Source organism: Petaurus breviceps, unplaced genomic scaffold (genome assembly GCF_028583685.1).
Source record: "Petaurus breviceps papuanus isolate PSGF00001 unplaced genomic scaffold, PetGlider_PUasm1.0 174, whole genome shotgun sequence".
Taxonomy (NCBI): Eukaryota; Metazoa; Chordata; class Mammalia; order Diprotodontia; family Petauridae; genus Petaurus; species Petaurus breviceps.
In genome coordinates this window covers 68463062-68487521 of record NW_027185761.1, presented here as the reverse complement: position 1 = coordinate 68487521, position 24460 = coordinate 68463062, and the positions used below count along the sequence as shown (strand labels likewise).

At 43.5% G+C, this 24460-nt stretch overlaps 2 protein-coding genes and 1 long non-coding RNA gene across 3 annotated transcripts in view; 1 reads left to right on the top strand and 2 right to left on the bottom strand.

The window, feature by feature from the left end:
* CACNA1D (calcium voltage-gated channel subunit alpha1 D) overlaps positions 1 to 24460 on the top strand; it is a 368515-nt gene that overhangs the window by 93320 nt on the left and 250735 nt on the right. The window lies entirely within an intron of this gene.
* Positions 1 to 24460, bottom strand: part of TKT (transketolase) — a 495005-nt gene that overhangs the window by 328825 nt on the left and 141720 nt on the right. The window lies entirely within an intron of this gene.
* LOC138158466 (uncharacterized) lies at positions 11262 to 22928 on the bottom strand. Its single transcript, XR_011167656.1, has 3 exons — positions 21757 to 22928; positions 12880 to 12966; positions 11262 to 12363 (listed from the first exon to the last, which is right to left on the bottom strand). It is a non-coding gene; the product is annotated as an uncharacterized lncRNA (long non-coding RNA).

The following is a 24460-nucleotide window of genomic DNA, read 5'->3' as shown; positions in this document are numbered from 1 at the left end:
AGAGTCCCCACCCCTCAAAGCACACACCAGTGCCACAGATAGCCTGAGTCCACTGAAGCCTTTGAAGATAACATTCTCGTATTTACAGCCTTTGGCACCATCACATAACAAAATTTCCAAAGAAAATGATTATTCCTTTTGAACTTCTCACTTGAGGTCCGGAGCCCACCTTTTCTCCAGTGCTCTCCCTTCACGTCATGTGAACGCTGCCGCTGACATCTGTCAGCTCTATTAATAGCTTGTTTTTGAGAGATTTCTACCGGCAGAGACTGTTTATTTTTGATTCCGAGTAAACTGGAGCCCATTGAAAACAAAATGTTAGGGACTGGTCAGAAGCACAGGTTGTTCCAAGCCTGTGGTCTGTTTAGTCAGGAGAAGATTGTGGGAAACAAGGAAAACAACAAACCGCTTGTAGCTCGTGCCCTCCAACCACCCCCATCATCCTCCCTGTGCACATGGGCATTGGCCACCCGCAGCAGACATGGGAAAATCATGCTGCTTGCACAGACAGAGACACACACACACTGTGGTGTCTAGTGCTGCAGTCTCAGTCATGCACATGTTCTCCTGTCTACCACCTTCAACTGACTTTGGGGGGACGGGGAGGAATTAGAACTCAAGGACCACGTTTTCGCCATTTGAAATTTAAAGTCAAGTAAAGATACCAAAAAGAAAACTAAACAAAAGATGAGAATATATTGGATCAGAGCTGATGGTACAAGTGTGGAACTTGTGGGCCTTCCTGAGCCATACAACCAGCAGGCATTTGTTAAAGGCCTGCCAGGTGCCAACCTTTGTGTGAGGCATTTGGGGAAAGGCAGAAATGAAAGAGTTTTGGCCTTCAAGTGTCTATCAAGGAAGGGAACATGACCTCCTCCTCCAGATGCTACTACTAGTACTAATTGCTAGCACTGCTAGGAACGTGCTGCTGCCATTACTACTGCTACTACCAGTATTAATACTACTGGTGTGAAGGCTGCTAGCATAGTAGTACTACTCTGTTAATGCTGCCCCTAATAGTGCTAGTGCTGTTACCACTAGTGAGTGCTTCTAGTGAATCTGCTGCTAGTGTTACTATTACTGCTGCCACTGCTAGCATGGCAGCACAACTCCTCGTATCTCTGCTGAGCTTACTATATGCCAGACACCGCGCTAACCACTTTACAATTATTGTCTCTTTTGGTCTTCCCCATGCCGCTGGAGGGAGGCGCTAGGTTACATTAGACATATCAGTAAATAAATGAATTTCCCTCCTAAAGCAAGTGGGCTCATTTCTCTTGACGCACTCTGTCTGACACGGCTGATCTTTCTGGAAACTCATACCCCAGAACTGCTTTCTGTATTTGACTCAGCTGCGCCTATTCCTGTCCTCTGGAACCCATGACCTTTAGCTGCCTCTCTGACTTGGCCCATTGTGAAGGTGCATGGGAACTCAGGTGTCCCTGCATTGACCAGGAAGCACGATGGAGAACTTGGTGGAGTTGGCTGGCCTGGATCCAGGGGCAGCTACTCCAAAGGATTTATGGCTAATCTCTTCCTCTCTCTCCCAAGTGACCTGAAGACTCCTCATTCTGGAGGTTCCAATGATCTCACAGGATGTAGCCTTCCCTAGTCACTCCAATCCTGCCTCACGCTGCTTGGCTGGGTTTTTTTCTTATAAGCACTGAGTACTTCCCCTCCCCTCTGCCCCAACCCACCCCGTGAATTAAAGCTCCCCATAATAAAGGACCTGCTGGTCCTTCTCATTGTTTGAGAGGATACCTTCTCAGTCCCACAATCGCTGGTAGGAGTGAGACAGAACGTCCTCCACCTCCATGTGTGCCCATCCCACACTAGGTTTGCCGTGTTCTCCCTGTGACTGGCTGCCTTTGCCCGCACATCCCAGAGTTATGCTTTTGTGGCTCTGTAAGAGCAGGTGTTATCTGCCCTGACGAGGAAGTGTCAGGATGCTGTCCCAGCCAGGATGCCTTTCAGAGTTGCATTCATCTCAACCCAGCCTGTTTTAATGTAATTAACTCATCAGTGCTGGCCATCCTTTTGACATCTCCCGTGTAGCTCAAGAGCCAAAAGGAGACAGTGCCCACTGCAGGAGAACAGGAGAAGTACAGCAGGTCCTGAGAAGGGAAAACAAGAGAAAGAAATGGGATCTCCAGACTCAAGCCAGCAAGCTTCATTGTGATTTCTGGGAAAATGTCCGAATGGCTCTGCAAAGAGGGGGTTTGTGCAAATCCTTAAAAGGAAATAGTGAACACACAGAGTCAGCATGGCTTTATCAAGAACAGGTTTGTGTCAAGCTAACCTTATTTCCTTTTTTGTCAGGGTCACTCAGCTGGTAGATCAGGGGAATGCTGGTAATAGAGCTTGGATTTTAGGAAATCATTTGATAAAGTTTCTCATCACATTTCTGTGGAAAAGATGGAGAGATGTGGGCTCTACGGTGGTCCAGTGAGAATAATTTGACACCAATACATGGCAGGACTCAAAGAGTTCATTGTTAAAGAATCAGTTCCAACATGGCAGAGGCTTTCTGTTGTAGAGCTGTGCCTAGTCCCGAGCTCCTTGCTATTCTTATCAGGGATTTAGGTAAAGGAAAAGATGTAGCTAACAGAAAGCCAGAAACAACAGTCAGCACACTGGATCATAGAGTCAAGGTGCCAAAAACATCTTGACAGGTTATAGCATCACACTGGATCTAAGAAGATGAAATTCAACCGAGATAAATGGAAAATTGGGTTTAAAACTCAGAATCACCAATACAAGATGGGGGAAGAGTGATTAGTCATTTGTTTGAAAAAGATCTGGGGAGCAGAGGGGTTTTACACTTCAGGCTCCATAGGAGTCACCAATATAGTTCCCTTGTGATCTTGGGAGGTGTTGGGAGGTGTCATTTCTAGGAATAAGGAGGTAATGTTTCTGCTTGGACTTGGTCAGCTCTTATCTGAAGTAGAGTGTTCTGTTTTAGATATCATAGGAAGACATTGGTGAGCTGGAGATTGGCCAGAAGAGGGTAGCCAGGATGGGCAGGGACCATAAGTCTATGTCATGTGAAGAGTGGTTGAAGGAACCAGGGGCGTTTAACCCAGAGAAGAGAAAACATGAGAGTGGACATGAGGACTGTCTTCAAGCATTTGAGTGATTTCTTCATTATGGAGGTGGAGGACCGTGGGCAGGGAACACTGCATACCATGTCAGAATTATTTTGATATGTTGGTTAGTTTTGTTGGACTATTTTTGTCTTCCTCTTTATTTAATTCTTCATTATGAAGGGTTGTTCTCTGGGAGAGGTCGGGGGAACAGTGGAAAATGTAGATGATGTAGAAATGCAATATATAATTGTCAGTTCTTTTAAAGTGGAATGGGCTGCCTTTGGAGATTGTGGCTCCCTTTCCAGGCCGTCTTCCAGCAGAGGCCGTCTTCTAGCTACCTGTCATGCAGCTGGTCATGAGTGTTTCTTTTCTGGAGTATGAGTTGGGCTAGATGGCCAGTGAGGTCCCTTCCAACTTTCAATCCTATAATGTTGTCATTGGTACACTCATGTAGGAATCCCCTTTTTAAAGCTGTTAGTAGCAGCCTTCATCTTCTGTTTGTTGAAATTAAGCTATCATCAAAGTCCAGTCTATTTTAATTTCTCTAATTCTGTTTGAATTTTTTTGTCTTATAGGAACCTGAGATTAGTTTTCATTTTGCTTATAATTAAGGAACCTATATTTAAATAACAGGATCATATTTCATGTAGCATTAAAAATAGAACCCAGTTAAATGACTATTTCAATTTAGTTTCCACATCTGACCAGATTACCTCCCTACTTAAATGCCACTGGTTCCTTATTATTTCCAGGATCAAATAGAAAGTCCTCCATTTAACCTTCAGAGCCTTTCACAACTTGGCCTCTTCCCGCCTGTCCACTCTTCTTGTGCCTTATTCTTCTCTGCATGAGCTACGGCCCAGTGACAGTGGCCTCCTTCCTTGTATGTGGCTCCATCTCCCCATGCCTGGAATGCTCTCTCTCCTCCCCTCTGCCTTCAGCCTTCGCAGGACCTCTGTGGGACTAAGTTCGGCTCCCAGTTTCCTGCGCGGGCCTTTCCTGGAGCCTTCCCTTCTGGCCGCCCTGCCGACACCCTGTGTGCACCCAGGACTATCCCTATCGGACTGGGAGCTCCTTGCAGGTTGTGGTTCTTTTTGCCTTCCTTTGTAGCCCTTGCACTTAGCAGTGCCCAACTCATAGCTAGTGCTCAATAATGCTTCTGGACTATTTGCAGATAACTTAGAATCATAGACTCTTAAGGGTGGAAGGAATGTTTGCAACTTCTTCATACACACTCCAGAATCTGAAAGCAGCTGATGGTTCAGTGGGTGGAATGCTGGGCCTGGAGTCCGGAAGTCCTGAGGTCAAGTCTGGCCTTAGATACTTACTAACTGGGTGACCCTGGGTAAGTCACTCTACTTCTGTCTGCCTCACTTTCTTCAGCTATAAAATGGGAATGATGGCACCCACCTACCTGTGAGGATCAAATGAGATACTAATTGTGAAGAGCCCAGTATGGAGCTTGGAACATAGTAGGTGCTTAATAAATGCTCATTCCTTTCTTTTTCCTCCAGGCCAGTCACAGGGGCCTACTTCTGGCATTTCCCATCCATCCCATTTCCTGCCTCCAAGCATTTGTACTGGCCGTCCCCTATTCCTGGAACACACTTCCTCCTCAGTGTTCTTCAAGGCATAGTTCCTACACAAAGCTTTTGCTGCTTCCCTCCCTCCCCCAAATATGTGTGTGTGTCTTCCCCGACTAGAAAGACATGTCCTCAAGAACTGGGATGGATACCCAATAGCCAGCTTGTCTTTGTGTCCTCAGAGCTGGATGCATGGGAGGCATCTAATGGATGCTTGTTGATTATCCCGTTGATGATGCCTCTGTCACAGCCAGCTCAAGTCTTCACTCCCCATGGAGTCGTTGACATGCCATCATGGCAGTATTTTTGTTGTTTCAGTCACGTCCAACTCCATTTGGGGTTTTCTTGGCAAAGATACTGGAGTGGTTTGTCATTTCCTGTCCCAGCTCATTTGACAGATGAGGCAAACAGGGTTAAGTGACTTGCCCAGGGTCATACAGCCAAGTGTCTGAGGCCAGATTTGAATTCAGGTTCTCCTGACCCCAACCCTGGTACTCTATTCACTGCACCACCCAGCCACTGTACTAGCTGGCAACATTACTGGTTTCCAATTAATTCATTTCTGTTCTAGTAGATTTTACTGATTAAGGCAGTTAGAAAGCAAATCAATATTATCCTTTACCACTTTTGCTGACTTGACTTTTTTGACCTTCTCTGTTGGGCACTGAAATCTCTTCACCCTCTGTGCTTTGCATTTTTCCGGTCCTTTTAGACCTTGCTCCCCTCCATGCTCCCTGCAGTGCGACCAGACTGGCACACTTGGCCTTCTTCACACACTGCCGGTCTGTCGCCTGTTTCTGGGGCTGGCTGTGCACAGACTCTGCCGTCACCTCATTTCCTCCCCTGGCCATCTCTTTTTTCCTTCAAGACTCAGCTAAAGCCCCACATTCTATGTGAGTGAGGACTTTCCTGATTCCCCCATTTGCCACAGCCTTCCACCATATAATCTGTCTTGTACGGTGACTGGCACATAGAAGGTGTTTAATAAATGTTTATTGGTGGATTGATACGCTAATTTATGTATTTGTTTCCCAAATAAAAATATTAGCTCCTTGAGGGCAGGGACTTATTCATTTTTGCCTTTATATTCCCAGTACCCAGCACATATGTTCTTTTTTTTTTAATTCTTTAATTTATTAATTTGTTTGTTTCCTTTTAGTTTACAGGATTCAATTCCACAATTCCTTGAATTTCACATTTTGTCCCCCTCCCTCCCCTCCCCCCCATGGCAGCTTATAGTCAAGTATAGGATCTGTAAATACTTTCACATTATACATTGGTCAGGTTATAAGGACGGATTGTACCAGCTGGAATGAAAAATGGTAAAGAGGACATAAAATCAAATAAGAGAAAGAAAAAGATCAGGTATTTTGCTTCCACCTGGATATAAACTTAGTTCTTTCTAGTTCTTTCTCTGGATGCACGTTTTTCTCTCCATCATGCGTCTTTTGGGATTGACTTATATCCCTGCATTGCTGAGAAGAGTCCAGTCCGTCAAAGTTGGTCATCACACATACGTTGTGTCTGTAATTGTGTACAAATTTCTCCTGGTTCTACTCTTCTCACTCAGCATCAGTTCTTTTAAGCCTCTCCAGGTAAATATGAAGACTGCTTGCTCCCCGTTTCTTATAGCGCAATAGTATTCCATAACATGCATATACCACAACTTGTTCAGCCATTCCCCAATTGATGGGCACTCCCTTAAATTTCCAATTCTTTGCCACCACAAAAAGAGCTGCTATAAACATTTTTGTACATATGGGTCTTTCTCCCATTTCTATGATCTCTTTGGGATATAACCCTAGGAGTGGTATTGCTGGATCAAAGGGTATGAAAGTATTTATAGTCCTTTGGGCATAATTCCAGATTGCTCCCCAGAAAGGCTGGATCAGTTCACAACTCCACCAACAATGCATTAGTGTTCCAGTTTGCCCACATCCTCTCCAGCATTTGTCATTTTCCTATTTTGTCATCTTAGCCAATCTGACTGGTGAGATGTGGTACCTCAGAGTTGTTTTGATTTGCATTTCTCTAATCAATAGTGAATTAGAGCATTTCTTCATGTGCTTATAGATAGCTTTAATTTCTTTCTCTGAAAACTGCCTGTTCATATCCTTTGACCATTTATCAATTGGGGAATGACTTGTATTCTTATAAATTTGACTCAATTCTCTGTATATTTTAGAGATGAGTCCTTTGTCAGAGACATAGGTTGTAAAGATTCTTTCCCAATTTCCCACATCCCTCTTAATCTTGGTTACATTGGCTTTATTTGTACAGAAACTTTTCAATTTCATGTAGTCAAAATTATCCATTTTACATTTTATAATGTTCTCTAATTCCTGTTTAGTCATAAAGTCATTCCCTCTCCACAAGTCTGATAGGTAAACTATTCCTTGTTTTAGCAGACTGCTTACAGTATCAACCTTTATACCTAGATTATGAACCCATTTAGACTTGATTTTGGTATATGGTGTTAGATAATGGTCTATGTCCAGTTTCTGCCATACTATATTCCAGTTTTCCCAGCAGTTTTTGTCAAATAGTGAGTTCTTATCCCAAAAACCAGGGTCTGGGGGTTTATCAAACAATACATTACTGTAGTCGTTGACTTCTGAATCTCGTGTGCCTAATCTATTCCATTGATCCACTCCTCTATTCCTCAGCCAGTACCAAGTAGTTTTGATGACTGCTGCTTTATAGTGCAGATTGAAATCTGGTAAAGCTAGTCCACCTTCCCTAGCATTTCTTTTCATTAATTCCCTTGATATTTTGGACCATTTATTCTTCCAGATGAATTTTCTTACTATTTTTTCTAACTCTATAAAGTAGTTTTTTTGGTAAATTAATTGGTATGGCACTAAATATGTAATTTAATTTAGGTAAAATTGTCATTTTTATTATATTAGCTCGACCCAGCCATGAGCAATTGATATTTTTCCAATTAGTTAGATCTGACTTTATTTGTGTGAAAAGTGTTTTGTAGTTATGATCATACAGGTCCTGGGTTTGTTTTGGCAGGTAGATTCCCAAATATTTTATAATGTCTACAGTAACTTTAAATGGGATTTCTCTTTCTACTTCTTGCTGTTGAATTTCATTGGAAATATATAGGAATGCTGAGGATTTATGTGGGTTTATTTTATATCCTGCAACTTTGCCAAATTTATTTATTGTCTCAAGCAGTTTTTTACTTGATTCTCTAGGATTCTCTAAGTATATCATCATATCATCTGCAAAGAGTGATAGCTTGGTCTCTTCTTTGCCTAACTTGATTCCTTTGATTTCTTTTTCTTCTCTAATTGCTACTGCTAACATTTCTAGTACCAGATTGAATAAGAGGGGTGATAATGGACACCCTTGTTTCACCCCTGATCTTATGGGAAATGCTTCCAGCTTCTCCCCATTACATATAATACTTGCTGATGGCTTTAAATAAATGCTACCTATTATTTTAAGGAAGGCTCCATTTATTCCTATACTTTCTAATGTTTTTAATAGGAATGGATGTTGTATTTTGTCAAAAGCCTTTTCTGCATCTATTGAGATGATCATGTGGTTTCTGCTAGTTTTATTGTTGATATGCTCAATTATACTGATGGTTTTCCTAATATTAAACCATCCTTGCATTCCTGGAATAAATTCTACCTGATCTAAGTGTATTATTCTTGAGATAAGTTTCTGTAGTCTTTTGGCTAGTATTTTATTTAGAATTTTTGCATCTATATTCATGAGGGAGATTGGTCTATAATTTTCTTTCTCTGTTTTATCTCTTCCTGATTTAGGTATCAGTACCATATTTGTGTCATAAAAAGAATTTGGTAGGACTCCTTCACTAATTTTCCCAAATAGTTTGTAGAGTATTGGAATCAATTGTTCTTTAAATGTTTGATAGAATTCACTAGTGAATCCATCTGGCCCTGGAGATTTTTTCCTAGGGAGGTGACTGATGGCTTGTTCAATTTCTTTTTCTGAGATGGGATTATTTAAGTAATTTACTTCCTCTTCAGTTAATCTGGGCAACTTGTATGTTTCTAAATATTCATCCATTTCCCTAAGATTGTCAAATTTATGTGCATACAATTGGGAAAAATAATTCCTAATTATTGTTTTGATTTCCTCTTCATTGGAGGTAGATTCACCCTTTTCATTTTTGATACTCATAATTTGGTTTTCTTCTTTCTTTTTTTTTTTATCATATTGACTAAGGGTCTATCAATTTTGTTGGTTTTTTCATAAAACCAGCTCTTGGTTTTATTTATTAGTTCAATAGTTTTCTTAATTTCGATTTTATTAATCTCTCCTTTAGTCTTCAATATTTCTAGTTTTGTATTTAATTGGGGATTTTGAATTTGTTCTTTTTCTAGGTTTTTTAATTGCATGCCCAATTTGTTGAGCTCCCTTTTCTCTAATTTAATCACGTATGCACTCAGGGATATAAAACTTCCCCTAAGAACTGCCTTTAATGCATCCCACAGATTTGGGTATGTTGTCTCATTATTATCATTCTCTTGAATGAAATTACTGATTGTTTCTATAATTTCTTGTTTGACCCACTCATTCTTTAGGATTAAATTGTTTAATTTCCAGTTAGTTTTTAGTCTGTCTTTCCCTGGCCCTTTATTGCATATAATTTTTATTGCATCATGATCTGAGAACAATGCATTTAATATTTCTGCCTTACTGCATAGAATTGTGAGATTTTTATGCCCTAGAACATGGTCAATTTTTGAGTATGTTCCATGAACCGCTGAGAAGAAAGTAAATTCCTTTTTATCCCCATTCAGTTTTCTCCAGAGATCTATCATATCTATCCTCTCTAAAATCCTGTTCACTTCCTTAACTTCTTTCTTCTTTATTTTGAGGTTGGATTTATCAAGTTCAGAGAGGGGGAGATTAAGGTCTCCCACTAGTATAGTTTTGCTATCTATTTCTTCCTCTAATTCCTTTACCTTCTCCTCTAGGAATTTAGATGCTACACCACTTAGTGCATATATGTTAAATAGTGATATTGCTTCATTCTCGATGGTGCCTTTTAACAGGATATAGTTTCCTTCCTTATCTCTTTTAATTAGGTCAATTTTTGCTTTTGCTTTATCTGAGATAAGGATTGCTACCCCTGCTTTTTTTTACTTTAGCTGAGGCATGATATATTTTACTCCAACCTTTTACCTTTACCTTGTGTGTATCCCTGTTTCAGATGTGTTTCTTGTAAACAGCATATTGTAGGATTATGATTTCTAATCCATTCTGCTATCCGTCTCCGTTTTATAGGAGAAAATATATATTTTTTATTCCATTCACATTTACAGTTATGATTGTTATCTGTTTCTTTCCCCTCATCCTATTCCTGCCCCTGTTAATGTTCATATTTTCCCTCCCTTCTCCCTTCCCCCCCTTAATAGTTTTCCTTTTGACCACCGCCTCCCTCAGTGTTCTCTTTTCGGCCCCCCTCCTTTTTCTCTCCTTTTCCCCTTACTACTTCCCTTCCTACAAACCACTCCCACCCCCCTTTTGTAACCCTTTCCGCCTCCTACTGCCTGTAGGATATTGTTATACTTAATGAAGTATGCTATTTTTTCTTCGCATCAAGAATGACAGGAACAGATCTCATGCGAAGCTCCTCTCCCTCCTCTCTTTCCCTCTAAAATGATTCTTTTTGCGTTCCTTCTCTATAGCGTCCTATGCTTAACTGGTTGTTATTCCCTTCTTGTACCAGAACCAATGAGGGAAAAGCTCATATGCTTCCCAACACCCTCCCTTTTTTTCCTCTGCTATACAGTTTTTATGCCTCTATGAGTGGCATAATTTACCCTTTTCCACTTCACCCAGTCCCTTTGTAGCCCTTAAGAAGATTTTTTAAAAATCGTCATTTTGTGTATTTTATAGTCATATCCTCTACTTGTCTATAACCAGTTTGCTCTTACCAAATAGCAGGGTGTGTGTGTGTGTGTTCTCTTTGTTTACCTTTCTAAGTCACCGTTGAATCTCATAATTGGAGGTTGAATTTTCCATTGAGTTCTGGCTTTTTTATCAAGAAGGTCTGGAACTCTGTTTTATCATTGAATGACCATCTCTTTGCCTGGAAGAATATGCTCAGTCTCACTGGGTATGTGATCCTTGGTTGTAATCCGAGCTCTTTTGCCTTCCTGAAAATTGTATTCCACTGCCTCCAATATTTCAGTGTAGAGGCTGACAAATCCTGTGCAATCCTCACTGTGGACCCTTGATATTTGAATTGTTTCTTTCTGGCCGCTTGAAGTATTTTCTCTTTTATCTGGTAGTTCTGGAGTTTGGCCACAACATTTCGAGGATTTTTCAGTTTGGAATCTCTTACAGCAGGTGTCCGGTGGATTCTCTTGATTTCTATTTTCCCCTCAGATTCTAGTATCTCAGGGCAGTTTTCCTTAACGAGCTCTTGGAGAATGTCGTCCAGGCTCATTTTTTCATCATAATTTTCTGGTAGGCCTATTATTCTCAGATTATCTCTCCTGGATCTGTTTTCCAGGTCAGTTATTTTTTCTTTGAGGTATTTTACCTCTTTTTCTAATTTTTCATTTTTGTTGTTTTGCTTGGCTAATTCTTGGTTCCTCATAGAGTTATTTGTTTCCATTTGTTTAATTCTGGTTTTTAGCAAATCATTTTCCTTGGTTAATTTTTGAAGCTCCTTTTCCATATCATACACTTTTCTTTTTAGAGAGATGTTTTCCTCATTATAATGTTTTTCTAATTCTGCTATTTTCGTTTTGAGAGAATTATTCATTTTGTCTTCTATCTCTCTCATTTTGTTTTCAAAGTTCCTTTTGATCCCATCTAGGAGAGCCTTCTGTGCTTGGGATCCATTCCCTGTTGAAGTTTCAACTGTGGGTGTGGAGTCCACATTGTCTCCCTCTGGGGTTGGTTCCTCCCTCTGAGGATAGTAGGACTCCAGAGTCTTTGTCTTTGTAGTCTGCTTTCTACCCATTTTGAGGCAGGGTCCTAACCACGCCCTTCCTCTAGGATCCCAAGCCTTTACTGTAGAGGGTTTTGCCCTGGGCAATAGTTACTATATTTTCAGGGTCAGAGGTGGGGTTTGGAGCAAGTGGGGTTCACTCTGTCATCCTCGTCTTTGGAGGTCCTGAAAGGGGCTTTTTTTAAAAAAGATTTCTGGGCTATGAAGTGGTAGCCCCAGGAGTGTTTGCTGTCCAGTACAGGGGCCCCTGTATTTGCTTCTTACCTTGCTCTTTCCAGTCCCAGCCCTTTGGTGATAGGCCTGGTAGTGGACCTTGTGGTTGGTGGGAAGACTTGCCCTCCGAGTTGATCAGGCCCCTTCCAGGCCTGTGTCCGCCGCGCCGCCGCCACGGCTTCCCGGCCTGCGTCCCCACATATGTTCTTAACATATGCTTGTGGAATGATCGATTGGCCTGGTTTGGAGGGTCATGGGTTTCTACAGTGAAGTCATTGCAGTGTAATAGTACATTGTAGGCAGGTCCCATTGGGATGAGCCCCAGGAGTGTGTGACACTCAGACTTTAACAGCCAGGTGGTGCACAGCAGCTGATGGATAGATGCATATGGAATCATCGAACTGTACAACTTTCAAGTGGGCGGGACCTTAGGTCCCACCTTCTTCATTTTACATTTCATAATATTTGTACTTGGGTGATAGAAGTCGCTCTTTAACTTCAGATCAACACAAATCAATAGAAGAGCCTTCTGAAATGTATTTATAGAAAATAGAGGGTGGGAGAGGGGGAAGAATCCATAACTGGTTAAAAAGCAATCACTCTTATAAATTAACCTTATAAATAGCTGAACAGATGATGAAAAAATTATAATAATTATTTGTTCCAGGACTGTCTGTCAGATTCTATCTAGAAGGAAATTTTTGCATTTCCATGGGAACCTTCCCCTTTCTGGTTGAAACCCCACAATTTCCCAATTATATTAGAGATACTATTGTAACCATTGCTTGTATTATTTCCTGTTCATGCACTCCTTAAACTGACTATTTCCCAAACTTGACATTCCATCCCATCTGCTTCTGGGCATCTGCAAAGGTGACCCTTCTTCTCAGAAGGGGATGCCTTGTTCTTCCCTGCTCCTCAGAATCTGAATCTCTTCAGTCACGCCTTGGGTATCATCCCCTTTCTTAAGCTTTTATCTCTGTTTCCCTGATTTACCTTTGTTGGTGTTCCCTCCCTTCTTGAAACTGCCTTGTGCTATACTTACCTGTGCCTGTGTTCTGTTCCTCTTGCCTCTCCCTGGATTGTCAGCTACTGGATGGCAAGGACTCTTCATTTTTGTCTCTAAGTCCCCCTAATGTTGGGCAGATAGTAGAGACTTAATAACAGTGTGGTAAATTAAATCATCTTCCAAGGTTCCCCACCCCCCATCTGTCCTCTAAATCCATCATTGATCTACATTACTACCAATTTTTTTTAGTTGAATTATTTGATGAGCTTTCCCCCTATTTCCACTCTGCCATTTGTTGTTCTGTCTATGAATCCACATCAAACTTCTATGCTGTTTTCTGTACTGTTGCTGAGTTTGGTCATCTTCTCGTGAGACTCCTTGGCTTTACACCCAGTTTCTCTCTTGATTCCTCTTTTTTTTTTTTTTTTTGCTAATTTCATCTCTTCATTTAATTTCATGAACAATTCTCTTGTCCATTTAACTTCATCTTTTGAGATTTTGAGATTTCATATATTGTGACTAATGTGACTGCCTACCCTGCTTGAGTTGGCCTTTTTTGAGATGTTTTTCTTGCTTCTCTTACTATAGAACATTTTTGCCGTGTGCTGGATTTCCTCATTTTGCTCATCTTTTTTTAAAAGCTTTAGTTTTCTTGTTTCTGTTTTTATCATTTCTGATATGAGTCCTGTGTAAAACTTGAAATCTGTTGGCCTCTCCAGCTTTAGTCCTTTTCTCAACTAAAGAGACCCTTGTTTCCTTCCAAGTCCATCTTGCCCTGTTGTCATTAGGTTAAGGTTTTCGGTGGTTATTGCTGTACCTTCAAATGGATCTCCAAGGAACTTTATGAGGAAGAAAAATCTCTGAAATTCAATTTAGAAAAATTCCTTGCTATCCCAATGGGCAACAACAATAAATGGAGACCCTGGGCAAGAGAACTCAGTGAAAGAAAAAGAGCCAGGAAAAAAAAAACTCCCCCCATTTTTTAGTAGCTTTAGAACTGAGAAGCTGGACAAAATAATTTTTAAAACAAATTCATGACTTGAAGTTCAAATTTAAGTTTAATTGAATTTAAAAGCAGCCTGTGAGAGAGAAAGAACACTGACTCTCCTGAGGACCTGGCTTTCCTCAGAGCTTCTGACATTTAGTACTTGTGTGACCTCAGGAATATCACTTCCCCTGTCTGACCCTCAGTTTCCTCATCTTCCCTATAAGGGAGTTAGAATAGATAGCCCCTGAGGTATTCCCCACCCACTTGTTCTGTATCTATGATCCTGGAATTATGGATCTCAGAATTGGAAAGGCCCACAGAACTTACCCATGCCTACCTGTACCTGAGAATGAATGACCTTGAAATTGGGTTCAAATCCCAACTCTGCCAATTCCTTGAAAGCATCCTTGACAAATAGTCATCTGGTCTCTGGTGGAAGACTCCAGCTATGAGAGACTCCCTCCTTGGTAGTTAGGTGATGTCAAGAAATCTAGGAGAAGTACCCATATGTTGGGTGAACCCCTTGTGGAAGTTTTGTTGGGATGAGAAGGGATGGATGGGTTTTCATCTTCATTTCTGGGAAGATGGCAGAGTGAAACAATCACAAGGGACAAGTGTGTACCTCCACTGCTGAGATCATCAAAATGAAGAAGGAAAACCTCATCAGCTTTTGGTGGCCACCTCACCTTTTCTTTTTTGTTTAAGCTTCTAATACATTAAACCCCAAGCTTTTTTTCTTCCCCCAAAGGAACTTGTATTATTCTCATAAGACCATGACATTTATTCTCAGTGATATTCTTTTTGTTTCTTATCCTTTGTGATTCCCTTGGGTAGCTATGTCACACACACCCATCTCCCAGATCTAGAATGGTCTTTGGTAACTCTCTAGCACAACTTCAACCTAAGAATCCCCTTCCAACACCCCTGTGATGTTTGCTCTGTGGGAATGCAACCAAGGGCTTTGTGGAAAGAACATCTGCTTTGGAATCCTGGGTTCAAATCCCAACTCTGCCAATTCCTAGCTGTGTGACCTCAGGAATGTTCCTTAACTTTTCTATACCTCAGTTTCCTCACTGGTAAAGTATAAATAATGATGCATTAATATTTACCACTCTTATGAGGATGAAATGGAATAATGCAAGTAAAACACTTTGTAAATTGGATATAAAATTTACAAATACCAAAATATCTGTGTTGTGTGGGAGAAGGTGAAGGGGGGAGGAGGGGAACAAGTGACAGGAGGGACCAGAATACTCTGTTCCAGGAATTTGCAAGCAACTGATAAACTATTCCAAGGTCAGAGGAAATCATGAATTACAGGTCTAGAATGTGGTGGGGTTCTTGAATGAATAGACCCAAAGTCAAAGAAGGATGAGGTGAATGGGTGGGGTGAGGGCTTACAAAGCAAGGTCAATGAAACAGAACCATAGTGCTTGAGACTTGGCAGCCATCAAGGCTAGCCCCTACACAAAAGGAATCCTCACTCTAACATACCCAGATGGTTGTCCGCCATAGATGAGAGGAGTTGTTGTATATGTGTACGGTGAGGGGACCCAGACTGTTCTGTTTCCTCCCTGGAACTATTTTGGGGTGACAGTAAACTGGACACACTCCTCCCTGACCCAGCCAAAGGCCCCCAAGCTGTGGGCTTCGGCACTCCTGTCTGCTTTCCTGGTCTTCTTGGTTGGTATTCTGGAACTATTATGGGGTGGAACTGTATCTTGGGGTGATTTTCTCTGCAGTCTCCAGTGCAGACAGAGAGGACACTTACTCTTTCAGAGCCTTCATTGCTGGCCTGGTTACCATGGTCTGTGTTAAAGGAAGCCTTCCTTATCATTTCACACTGATGTGTTTTCATCTAGACCTGGAGACAGAACCTTCACCTTTACCTTTCATCTCACACAGTGAAAGTTCCCCTCCAACTTCCCATCCTCCCTCTGCTCGAGAAGCTCCCTCACGCGACTCCTTGTTTTTTGTTTGGTTTGTTCTTTTCAAGAGGAAGAGCATCAGTTTAATTCAGTAAATGTTTATGAAACAGTTAATGTGTGCTAGGCCAGGGATAGGGAGCAGGTGGCCCTCTAGGTCCTCAAGTGTGGCCCTTTGACTGAATCCAAACTTCACAGAACAAATCCTTAACAGGTGCCAGGCACTGAAATGAAACAGTCCCTGCCCTCAAGGAGCTTACTTTCTACTAGGGAACTACAACATTTAGGTATATGTCAATACAAAATATATGCAAAGTAATGCAAAATAATTTCAAGCAGGAGAAAGAACTAACAATTGGAGATGGAGAGAGTCAAGAGAGTCTCCTAGTAGGAGGTGACACCTTGGTTGTGCTTGGTTGTTCTTTGAAGGAATCTAGAGATTCCATGAGATGGAGGTGAGTAGAGATGGTGTTACCGATGGGAGGCTGTACAGAGGGGGGAGATGAAATGTCATGTTGGTCATTTTGCCTAGAATGGAACAAGAATGAACAGTAATTATGATAACTAGAAAGGTAGTTGGGAACCAGATTGTGACATGGGTATAACTGAAATGCACTGGAAAATTAATAAAAACTTCATGGGAAGAATGAAAAGCAGACTCCATATAAACCTAGATACATAAAGTACAAATCCTCTGCTGCTTGTCCTCTGGCAGCTTCCAGCCCTGGCAGCCCAACATGTCCCTTTACCTTTCCTTCCCATATTTCCTTCTCCTCTTCTTCCTTCCTCTCCTTCCTTCCCCTCTGATTATACCTTCAGATATATCCCCAGAGTCTTGCTGTGAACCCTCATTCAGGGGGGGAAGCCTAGAATTTGCCAAAGTGAGACATCTTTGCATCACTCATGTAGAGCCTAGGCCAAGATGAGCTCATAGACTATTAGGCCCGGAAGGTTGGGTTTGGCCACCTTGATCTGTCTCATGGAAGCATAGCTCTCTGCTGTGGGCACTACCATCTCCTGAATAGAACTTCCAGATTCCCTCTTTTTTAGCTACTACCCCAAAGTCCTCCAACTAGAATTGAATTTGGTCCAGATTTCTGAGTTCATCAGTGTAGGGAACTTGTGTTCTAGAAATCCCTTCTACCAGTGCACATGGGGAGCCCTTCCTTAACTTGAAGTCTCAGAGGCTTGCCTGGGGACATAAAGAGAGGCATAAGTGACTTGCCCAGAGTAACACAGCCAGTATACATAATAAGAAGCAGGACATGAGCAAGGGCTTCCTGACTGTGGCACCAGTCCCTCTATCCACCAGGCCACACTGTTTTTCAACTTGGCTTACTAAAATTAAGACTAAAAAGCAGCAACAGAAAAACAGACACATCCCTGCTTCTGGGATCAATCAATCAATAGTCAATCAGCAAACATGGATTAAGTGCCTACTACTTGCCAAATGAATTACTGGCCAGGCCAGTCAAATGGCAGGTGGGTGGCAGCCCTCTCCCCAACAGCTTTTCTCCTTTTTCTGGCTGTCTCCCCAGGAATGTAGTGAAAAGGGGTCACTCTATATCTCAGCTGGCCCAAGCAAGCCTGGCACTAGTGGCCAGCCAGACACATTGGAATGGGCTAACTTTACTCTAGGCATGATGGAAGTTCAGAGTGTGGGTTAAATAAAGTGAGCAGACGTCTTTTAGACTTGTTCTGTTTCTTTGGGTATTGTGGCTCCAAGTTCCAGCCATCACCTCCACCAGCCCTGTGGATCTCACCGGCCTTGGGATGCGAGGGATTACACATGGTGGTTTGTACCCAAAGGGGTTTTCCAAAACTCCTTTTAAACTCACAGAAATGGAGCCAGATCATTGGCTCCACAGGCAATGAGGCCAGCACCCAGCAGCTTCCCTCCCAGCCCAGCAGCACAGAAGGAACCTGCCTGTTCACAAGTCCTGGAGGGATGCTCAAGCCTTGGCTGACACAGCACACCTGCAAAAGGGAGCAGCTTAGCCCTGTGGCCGCCATTGCTGTTGCCAGCGTCCCTCCCAGCCACCCGGAAGGAGAGAAGCCCTTGACTGTCCCATCCAGAGCCTCTGAGAAAGTCTCCTCGAGAGTAAAGTGGCTTCATTCTCTGAATGTCAGGAGCTGAGCGTCATTCCTGGCTTGTGGCAGATGCTTGTTGCTGGTTCATTAATCACACACACACACATACACAGACACACAGAGACACATACAGACACACACACACACAGACACACACACACACACACACACACACCTTACTGACGACCTCTGATCTTCCTGCTGAGATTGTAAAGACTCCTAGAGCTTCACATTCATGAACTGGCTGTTTTTCTAGGGGCTGCTCTGTACCCAAGGCAGCGAGGTGGCAAAACAGATGAAGGCCCAACTTGGAGTCAGGAAGACAGGCATGTGCTCCTGGCGCTCACCAGCTGTAAGACCATCAGTCTCCTCATCTGCAAAACGACAGCAAGAGTACTTCTGTAATGGATCTTTGCCATCCAAAATGCACCTTGCCTCCATTTTTCAGCCGAGGAAACTGAGATGCAGAGAAAGCGCGTACTCTCGCCATGAGAGCTGGGCCCAGGCCTCAGTCAGTTCTTCTTAAATCCAAACCCAGGGTTCTTCCCATGAGCCAGGTTCCCCCTCAGCTCCTCTTTTCTCTTCATTCACCCTTCCTTTCTCTCTTCTCATCTGTGTTTCTTCTTTCCTTCGGCGATCAAAAGGGGAAGGCAGAATTTGTATGGTTGGAGTTGGAATGTGGAAGGCCAACAGTCATTTCTCCTCCCTTGTATTCTCCATAGATTGGAATTGTAGGCTGAGTATAGCCTCTGGCTCTGTTCCTTCCCCAACCAAAGCATCTCTCCAGCGTCCTCCTCTGCTAAGGGAGTGTTGTATCTCATGACCTTGGCATCTTTACTTGCCCACCTTTCCTAATCAAATGCTCTTATAGGCATGTGTCCTTTGGTGGGTTCCCTTTATTAGCTTTCAGAATCTGTAGAAACAAACTGAGGCCCTGGGCCCTTTTTTGTATTGTGTACACCTTTGGCAGGCTGGTCTAGCCAGTGAGCCCCTTCTCAGAATCATGATTTTAAATGCATAAACTAAAATACACAAGATTTCAAAGGAAATCAATTAGATTAAAATATTATAAAAACCAAGTTCATGGTCTCCTCCCCCCCCCCCCCCGCTCCATATAACCACAGACCCTTTGGGTGGGGGAGAGTCTTTGAGAGACAGAGACAGAGAAATTGAGACAGAGAATAGCCTTTGTTCTAAAACCGATTACTAAAGGGCCATGTAAAGAACATGCCTCTCTCTCTAGAAGAGAAGGAGAAGCAGAGATTGCTGAGGTGTGTGGCCACCTTCCTGAAGAACAGGGCAGCCCAGGCTCCCCCAGTGTCCCCTGTGCCCTGGGATCAGATCAGAGGATGGTTACTGCTCTGGTTTGCCATGTTTGCCAAAGCCACTCATGCTTTTCTAGTAGAAGAGATGACGAGAGGGGGGCAAGACAGGGAGGTCGATGTGGGAGTGCCAGCTTTCGAGTGCAGAGTGGCCCAGGGATCTGCTATACTTCTGGCTTTCATTTTCTTTTTTTTTGACCTTCCTATCAATGACTGAAATCGAGGCCAGCAGATTTGTACCTAGTAACAGCAAGCACTTCTGTCGTGCCCTGAGGTTCCCAAGCACTCTACAGTTATTAGCTCCCTCCATGCTCATCTGGGAGGTAGGGACTATTATTAACCCATTCTGCAGTAGAGGAAGCTGAGGCAGGCAGAGTTTTAGTGACTTTCCCAGGGTCATACCAATGGCTAGTCAGTGTCTTTGGTCCCATTTGTGCTCAGGTGTTCCTGCCTCTAGGGCCGGCACTCAGCCCATCATGCCATCATGCTAGCTGTGGGCATGATGAGTTCTCTCCAAGTATTTGAAGAGCTGAAAGATAAATGTGTAGTGCTCTATGCAGTGAAAGGGCAGAGATGGTGTTAGGAAGTCGACAGGGGCAGATTCTGATGTCTGTAAGGAAAATCATTCTCACAATGAGAGCAATCCAAAGGGAAAGGGGCTTCTGGGGGGTGCTGTGGGCGCCCCCTACCCTGAGGTCTGTAAGCACTGACCTCATAGATGCTTGCCAGGGAAGCCCAGCAAGAGAGTCTTTATCGGTTTGGGTGAGGTGGCCTAGGAGGCCCCTGCTCCTTCTGGGCTGCTCTCTGGGTTAGTGACCAAAGGGCTTCTGAGATCCTCCAGCAGGGGTTTGTAAGGTCAGGCTCTGCCCACAGTCCACAGTCAGAGTTTGGTTAGAGAGGAAGTTCTTATTTCCCTTTGCAAGATTTTGACTGAGCAGTTTCCATCTTACACCAGCAAATGTCTTCATCCTTCAAAATGTCTCAGCAGCCCTTTTCTATCTCAAGCCCACCTACTGCCACTCTCCCTGAGGCCCTCATCACCTCACACCTGGAGGACCGCAGTGGCCTAGTAGCAGGACCCCTGCACCCAGGTTCTCTATCTCACCAGTGATCCTGAATTCTGCTATAGACTAATCTTCCTTAAACCCTGCTTTCCTTTTGCTCGAGACATAATCAACCTTTGGCTGACTTTCAAGGACATTTACCAACTGGCACCGACCTGCCATCCAGTCCTGTTTCCTCCTCTTCTCCAGAAGGGATCTTCAGCCCTAACCCAGTCAGCCACACCTTTGGGCCTTTCCTTTCCTGTGAGCCCAGGCATCTCTTTTCTCCCCCACAAGTCCCACCCCCATTGCTTTCCAGGTTGTGTGACTGGCCCTTCTTCCCCTTCTTGGCATCATGTTCTTGCAAACTTTTGCAGTTTCTGAGTAAGGTTCTTTTCCTTCTTGGTACTTGTACCCCTAAGGCCTAGTTCAAGCCCCCCCCCCACACACACACACATTCTATAAGCAGTAAATAAATACTTGTTAATTGTTTCTTTCCCTTCCTAACCTCCCCAGCCTGGTCAGGATTCCCTTGAGGCTCCACAGATCCTTTTTTCTTTCCCCCTCCCTCCTCTGAGCACTTTTTCCAGGGAGCCAGTCCCTTTCCCTCCTAACACTGATGTTAGCCCAGTTCAGGCCCAGCTCAGGCCTTGGCCTAGACTGGCACAGCAGCCTCCTAACCGAGCTGCTCACCTTCAGTCCTTTCTCTTCCAGTTCATTCTCTATGTAGCTGCCAAATTCCTATCCTAAAATATGTTTCTCTCCATGTCCTTGTCCTGCCCCGAGGCTTCAGTGATGTCCTCCCACCTTTAGGATCTAGTGTTAATGTGATACCAATGCCAGGGCCGGGCATTTACTTTCCTTCCCAGTTCCGCTCAGCCTGGACTTTCTACGCTTGGCTCCTTCCCCTCGGTTGAATACGCTGTGTCCCACCCAACTTGGCCCATTGTGGTTTCTTGACTTTGACATTCCACCTTCTCTCTATGGCCTTTCTTTCCCTCCTCATCTCTGCCTCTTCATGGATCAGCTCAGTCTTCTACACTAGCCAGGGCTTACCTGATCCCACCCAGCCCTAAAGTCAGCTAAGGGGTATCTTAGATCAGAGATGGGATTCCGAGCCAGCTTCATGGACTCCCTTCAGTTCTGCTGCAGTCAGCCATTGCCTGATCAGCTTTGGAACTCTGCATCCCTGATTGATGAGGAAGTGAGCAAGTCCAGGTCTTCTTCCCTAGAATGTAAGCTCCTTGAGGGTGAAGCCTGTCTGGCTTTTGTGTTTCTATCCCAAATGCTCAGTACAGTGCTTGGCACATAGGGGCTTAGTAAAGGCTTGTTAATTGATTGGCTGCTTGATTTGACTTCCTGGCTCTTACACAGAGCTTGGCACCTAGTACATACTTAATAAGTGTTCACTGATTCACCCTACTCCAAAAGAATATCAGTTTCTTGAGGGCAGGACTGTGTCGCTTTTTAAGTTTTATTTTAAGCACATAACATGACATCTAGCACAAGGCAGTATTTCATTGATTCATTCAGAGGGTCCTTACCTGAATCCGGTGTTCCCCTGCAGAGCCAACCTGACTCTCCAGCTCTTAGGCTTCCCTTTCCAAAGAAGCCTCCCTCCTTCCCTCTCTCCTTTCCTCTTTCTTTCCAATCTCTTTCCCTCCCTCCTTCCTGTCGTCCTTCCCTGCTCTCCTTCACTCTGTCCATCTGTTCCTTTTCTCCCTTTCTTTCTTCATTTCCTCCTTTCTCTTCCATCTTTCCTTTCCTCCCTCCTTCCTCTCCTTTCCCTCTCTCCTTTCTCTCCCTCCATTACTCCTTGTTCCTGGTTCTGAAAGCCCCGGCCTTGGCAAATGGGGTGGCACTTCCTATCACAGAAACAAGGGACTCAGAAATGAATGTGTGTGTGAAGTCTCAGTATAGAAAAAGCAGATTTGATTCATACCTTTGGGGAAAAAAAAGAAAAGAAATGTGTCAATTAAGCTGCTTAATTCACTTTGAATGTAGGTCACTGCTGCTTCTGTCTGAGCACACCTGCACTTCTGCTGAAATGCTTGCTCCCTAAATTAAGCTTAATTAATGGAAATGAGGGAGAGAAGTGCTGTACTGACAAGTCTTGTTCCTACTTCCTCCTGCCTGCCCAAACAGGCCTCTTGTCCCAGCATCCCTCCAGAGTCAGTTGCTGTTCAGGAGACCTCACTGGTGCCTGATGTTGTGTTATACATGGAGGCCGCCATCTTTCTGGGGGCCACTGCTGGGTATCTGGGGAGATGCTGTTTGTAGCAAGACTGTTTCCAACAGAGTGGGGAGCGATGTGCTTCAGCTCCTCTCCTGGCTGCACAGCTGTGGCCAGCCCACATTCCCTGCTAATGCCAGGAGGGCCTTCATTACGTAAAAGACCCAAGAGCTGATTTCCCTCAGATCTGTGGGTCTAGGCCAGATTGGAATCTTTGAGCTGACCTGCTTTCATCCTGCTTTTCAAAAGCCTGCTTTGTGCTTCCACTGCCCCATGCTATGGTGGTTGTAGTTGAGCACCTGATTAAATCAGAGAGAGAAGACAACAGGGGGACACTTTGTCTTTCAAGGGAAAAGCTCTGTGTCTAGACAGGAGGATAAATGATTTTAGGTGGCCAGGAAAAACCCATGGAACAACTCTAATGGAAAGGACCCTCTGTGGGTCAGAAGACACAGGTGTGTCTAGAGTGTGCCCTTCTCTCCATATGGCCCATGAGAACAAGAATTTGAGGCTGAGTTTTCCAGAAAAGGTGGGATGAATAGAACTGGAACTTGGGGTGGCCAGTGAGTCCCAGGAAGGACTGGAACGAGAATGACACCTGGTGAAACCCTTAGTTAGAAATAATGACAGATTAATGACAGTAACCTGCAGAATAAAAACGTGATGTCTGAGCTGCCAATGGATACGCTCCTGAGCAAGGTTAAGCTGGGAAGAAGATCACTTGACAAACAGTGCAGTGGGAGCCTAGAAAACGAGGGCGCTGACAGGGATCTGGAAGGAGGGGGATGGAGAGCAAGGGATGCGGAGGGAAGGTCAGGGAGATCCAATCGCAGATTTATTGTGGTGACATCAACCCATCAGAAAGGAAAAGAATCCTGTTGTTGATCAGGAAACTGTTAAAGAACTTTTCAGAATTAAAAAACCAAGTAACACCACAAGTAAAAATAATCTACAAGCCTCCAATAAGGAGGAATTAAAAACCAGCTTTTCCCAAGCACACGATTCTGGAAATTCAGACGGCCAATAAGCCTTGTAAGTGACCAGAAGGAAGAAATGTGCCCCCAAACCATTGTTGTGTTCCTACCAGACTTCTCATGAAAACCAGGAATAATGAAAGAAGTTAGAAGTGAGTTAATTTAAAATGGAAACAACACGGTCCATGAGCCCAGGAAGTGTTTTTAAACCTCTTTAGGTATGCTGCTTAGAGGGGAGTCATGGAGGAGGGATTTCATTGGCTGTGTATGGCCCCAGAGGAGAGAGCAAGTCAACAACTGGCGTTGTCTCTGAGTGAAGGGTCTCCTTCCTGCATGTGGATGGCCCTCTTTGGAAGTGTCCCAGCAGAGGCTGGATGACCCCAAGATAATATTGAAGGAATTCTGGGCTAGGAAGGTATTGGGTACCTTGGGAATTCCTTTCCAACTCAGAGATTTAGTGCTTCTGTGACATTTAAGCATCCAGAAGATTGTCAAAAGACTTTTCAGGGGGAAAATGTAGTCTTTGAGAAGAGCTTTTGAAAGAGAATATTTGGATTGGGGAACTTCAGAAACAAGCATGTGGAAGGATTTATATTCTTAAATAAAGATGAATAAGTTCTTGAAGTTATTAATGTTGCCTATGATATATTATCTAAATGTTATTTAAGTGAAACACAACCTAAGTAATATTTGCTGTATTTTTTAGGCTTCTGTTAAATTCAAGTCTGAGGGTGAGGACACCAGCAGGTGAAATGGGGAGTCCTAGGTTCTAATCTAAGTTTCCCTATTCATTCACTGCATGACCTTGGATACCTTCTTTCATCTCATTTCCTCCTCTCTAGAAAGGGATGATTGGACAGGAGGGCTCTGAAGTCAGTCCCTCCCAACTCCAAGATTGTTGGAATCTACAAAATCACACTGAATTTGTTGGGACCTACTGGCTGCCTCTGGGGGCAGGGCCTTTTCCTGGAGAGGTTCTGGAGCACTTGGGAGAGCCTGGTTCTACACTACAGACTGTCCCCTTCTTCTTGAACTCAGTGT